The sequence below is a fragment of the Myxine glutinosa genome, chromosome 3 (assembly GCF_964187855.1).
Source record: "Myxine glutinosa chromosome 3, kmMyxGlut1.1, whole genome shotgun sequence".
Classification (NCBI taxonomy): Eukaryota; Metazoa; Chordata; class Myxini; order Myxiniformes; family Myxinidae; genus Myxine; species Myxine glutinosa.
The window spans coordinates 120,612,614-120,617,613 of record NC_136263.1 but is presented as its reverse complement, the minus strand read 5'-3'; positions in this window follow the sequence as shown (position 1 = coordinate 120,617,613).

Sequence of the window (5,000 nt, the reverse complement as noted above, 5' to 3'; positions counted from 1 at the left end):
ACTCACTGTGACCAACTCCTTGTGACCAACTCCAGGGCTTTCTGTCTTCTGCTCTCCTCTGTAAAAACGCATCTCTCCCTGGACACGCCCTGCCTTGGGTTATATAGGCCCCCGCCCCTCAACCTTTGCGAACCTCCCCGATCGCTCTTCCTCCGCCCTCTCTAGCCAAACCCCTGGCTCATGGTTGGTCGAGTGGGGCCGGCTCACTCCTCCCCTCTATGACGAGGTGGAGACACGCCTTTCTTCCCCAACCCTACCTCGTGGCCAATGGTGGTTGAAGAAAACCGCCCAAAATGCGGAAGGCAATTGGAAGGGAGGTTTTGGGGATGGGAAGGAAAGGGGATCTATTCTCTTTCACTGGTGCAATGGAGTATTTCAATTAATGGAAGACACAGTCTTACACTAATACACATAATAAGGATATAACTGTCAAAAAAAAGATATATCGTGTCCTGCATGTATGTTTTATGGACTAACTACGGGAACGCCCTTTGACCTTTATACAACCACAAACGGAGGGAGGAGGGGTGATATTTTACAACAACCTTTTACAACAACATTTTACCACAACAATAAAATAAAAAAACATTCTCATATCCACAACACTGCACCCTCCTCCCCTTAGGCACGTCCCGGGCCTATAACTTTTACCTTAGTGTGGCACGTAGGTGTAGTTCCCTCTACTTTTAACCTGACCCTGAGTGCGACATAAATAAAGGTGTCCCGCTGCTCCATTGCACCCTGCCTAGCAGACTTACGCCCACAGTTAACTGAATTGCGGAATGGTCTTCAAACTATACACTGACGGTGGGAAGCATTATTTACACTTTACGCTACTTTTATTTACAAAACTAACCCAGGACCTGTAATTGTTCTTTCTGGGGGGGAGACAGTCTGCTCTGCATCGACGCACCATGAACGCACCAATACAAGCCCAAGCACCAATCGGTGCAGTCACCATTGTTCATCAATGTTCAACAATAAAATAAATTCAACAACCCCTAACCCTGCAGGTGTCTCTTGCTCTTCGGCTCCCTCTGCTGGTGATTATTATTTGTCTTCCAGATGTTGTCATTTTCTTTTGCTTTGCTTACTGGCGGCCTATTTTCAATAAAGTGTGCCCAATGTGTCCTTTTTATTTGCTTTATTTATGGCGCACAGGGCCGACTATGTGTGGTTCACCTGTGGGGCATCGGTGCCCTGTGGCCAAGGTCCGCCAGCAAGATTTCGGGCCCTCATGGCCGGTTCCAGCAGAGGGGCCATGCCCCAACCCATGGGGTCCATAAGTGGTGCTCGGCCACAGACATGTGGTCCATAATGTGGTGCATCGATGCAGACAGCTGGTTCTGGGAATTTCGGGCGCACAATGGCCGACCCACGCACGCTCCCCTCGGCGCCCAACGGCGCACAGGTCATGTGGGAGACAAAAGAAAGACAATTGAGCGAGGGGTAAGGTCACAAGGGTACACGTCAATAAGGCAATGCAAGGCGAAATGCGTACGGAGGGCGAAGTGAGAAAGCTCGTCCCTACCGTACATCACCCCCCTGTCACCTACCCTACCCTTGCCCTTACCCCATATGTACAAAAATCTACTCATTTACAAATTCGTCACTACTGTCACGTCTTCCCCATATTTCCCCTATACCAAATTCGTCTCCACAATCCCTCTACTTCAAAATTTGCCATCACCAAATTCATCATCAATCCTCATAAGGAGGCAGAGATGGAATTACACACAATGTCACACCCACGTCATGATGCGTCTCACAATCCAACATTTGCATCATAAAAAATAATCAAAACATGGCATGGTGTGGAGTACCTGTCACCTCAGGTGAGTGGATGCAGATGGTGCGAGGAGATCCTTCATCCTAACTATTTTCTAAATGACTTTAACACACTTTACACTACCCGGGGTCTTCCCTGCCAATCCATTGGCTAACTTACACTATGGGTTCTAATAACCAATTCCCATTGACCAAACTGTGGTGCTTCTCAATTTGGGGTCTCACTCCCCCGATTCATCTCCCGGTGCCCTCGCACAATTTCTGGGCTGCGACGTGTAACTCTCCCAGCAGGTCTACCCACCTGCACACCTCCACCACTGTAGTTGCCACCCGAGCTTACCTAGCTCCTCACCCTAACCTAACTAACTGGGGACAGCCCCTCCTGGCTCTGTCACCCCATGGTGCCCGCTGGCACTGGGCTACCCGGGTCCGTCCTCCGGATCCTCGGGCCCCATCCACAACAACTACTACCGGCTCCCAGAGCCCACCTGCGGCCTCACCTGGCCGACATCCTCACAGTGGTGGAGTGCCCAACCAACTACACACACTAACAGGCTACACGCCCAGCCATTTCCACAACACTAATGCACCCATCCAAATACCATTCTGTCACCCGCACCACAGATGCCAATATCCAACCACAATTTACCTGTACCCTCTACCTAACACTTACACTACCCGCCCCGGGTATCCGTGATGGGGTCCACTCTTCCCCCATTCACACCTTCGCACCATCCACTCCACTCCACAATTTCCACCATTCTCACTCCACGACCATCCATTCCAATACTCCAGATATTCCATACTACCATTTATTCCACACAGCCACATACACTTGTTGTTGCACACCTGTGCCCTCACACCTGGTGCCACCTGCACACTCCTTTCTTCCTGGACCATTTGGTCAACACAACATGCAATCACCACTACTCCCTCATACACTGCTCCACACACCTGTTCAGTTGCACACCTGTGCAATCACACCTGTTCCATTCTCACCTGTTCAATCCTCACACACACGGCATCATCTCAGCTAACTACTCCCTTCTGAAACTTGCGCTTCCCAGTCGTCCCTTTAAACTATTGCACTCCCACGTCATTATAATCCACACTAATCTACCTGCGTCCCCACTACAGGTATCAGTCACTAACTAAACTTAACGTTACCTACTGTCATCTTCGCTAGATCCCTATCAATATCCTAACCCACCCGGGCTAGTTTTCACTGCCATACACCCCATAAGCTATTGCGCATTTGCCCCCACTGTGAGGGATGGTGGATTTGCCATCCCACCACATCGGGGGTCTCTCACTATAAATTTTGCTTACCAAATTCCAACCAATCAAAAATTTGCCAATCACTACTCATCATCTGCCAATCATTACTGCCAATCCTTTGCCAATCATCAAATTTTGTTTTTCTCTAATTTTGGGTCCAAAACACTTTCACTATCACGATCACCATCATCACAGTCCGCTATATCCTAGCCTCGGTGCGTCATGACATCATTAAACTCGGCTTCATAAAGCCGAGCAATGAATTCGGGTGGTTTGGTTGCCTGCAGGTTGAATCCGTCCGGCTTTCGGTTCAAGGGAGGTGGTTTGGTTGGACCGAGATTCCACGCACCATCTCGGCGTGGCACCTTGCGGTCCCGGGCCCGATGGCTCAATCTCCCCCGGTCGGAGCCCCGTCCCCACGAGGGGGCACCGTTCCGCTTCCTCCCACTCGCCCTCGAACCGGACCGGTCGCCTCGCCCGACAAAGCCCGGACTCGACCGTGCGGGGCGGGGCCAAGCCCGAATCGGCAACGACGCTTCGAAGAGAAGCGACGCAGCATCGATCCGCGCCGGGCCTCGCACCCAACAAAGCACCCCACGCCCCGAGTGCTCGCATCGGCTATCCGTCGCTCTAACCACTAACCCGGTTAACGTCGATGCTTTACTTGCATGCTTACAAGCATACGCTACCCCTTTCACCCTCACAAAACCTGGCGTTCCAACGCCGTCCATACATTCCACCAACGCTCTCCCTGTTATACACCACATCTCTCGCGCACACTTTGGTCCACACCTCTCCTCCGTTACGTCCTCCGTAACACTCACCATGGGCGTGCACTCTTGCATCCACCCACTAACGCGCTCACATGGGCTCTCCCACACCCGCGCCATGACCAACTCAGGTGTGCTTCCTCGCACACGTTCCACCACCACCTTACTCTCCGTGTCACACTTCGTACACCCCGACGTGCATTCTCGCTCGCACTCGGTTTCACTCCCACACTTTATAGCACACCCACTCGCCGACGCACACTTTTTTCTCCCACGCGTGCCATTTCCACTCACACGGGACCCTTCACCAACACCCGGATGCCATATCGATCCCAATCGCGCGACAATTCTTTTGTCGCTAAACATCCATTTACAAAATCTACCCGCACAATATACAGCACGACTCACCTGGGGGATCCTTTTCTCCACGCGAACCTGCAAACTTCCATTCGGGTTAAGCACAGCATCGTGATGTGAGCAGGGACTTTGTACATAATCCATTTCTCCCTGCAATTCCCGGGCTACCTCCGTCATCTCTTCAATTTTAATTCCCAGCACTGCTTTTTCTTTATTAACCTCGGCGACCGCTGGCTTTAATAAAACACCCTCTACCTCATCGGTCGCCGGCTTTTCCAAACCCCGTGTCGTGATTTCTACCCCCGTCATTGTACCCGCGCTTTTCTCCGCTTCGCTCAACCAGCGCTTTTCGACTCGCGTTACCTCCTCGTGCACCCCTGGGACCCTTTTGCCCAACTTGCGGTCTCTGTCCCTCTGTTCCCTTGCCTCTCTATCGGCCCTCATTCCGTTCGTTGTTGCTTCAATTTGGTTACTCAACCGCTCACTATGAGCATCCATTTTTTTCATCAATTGGTCCATAAAAAATCGCATGTACCCTGGTATCTCCGGCTCGGCTGCCGCGACCACGTGCGCAGCGCAATTTGGTGCTGCTTCGGTCACGGGCGCGTGAAAATTTGGTGCCGCTACAACCACGTGCGCGAGGACGCCATTTTGTGCACCTGATACCCCCTCAACCACACCTTCTTTACTCTCCTCCACCCTTTCCTCCACATACATTTCCCCGAGGTCCTGGGTCGATTCTACCCCGTCTATCTCTCCTACCGGCATCCCGTCGCCTTGACCAGCCATGGCGCGACTTTCAAAATT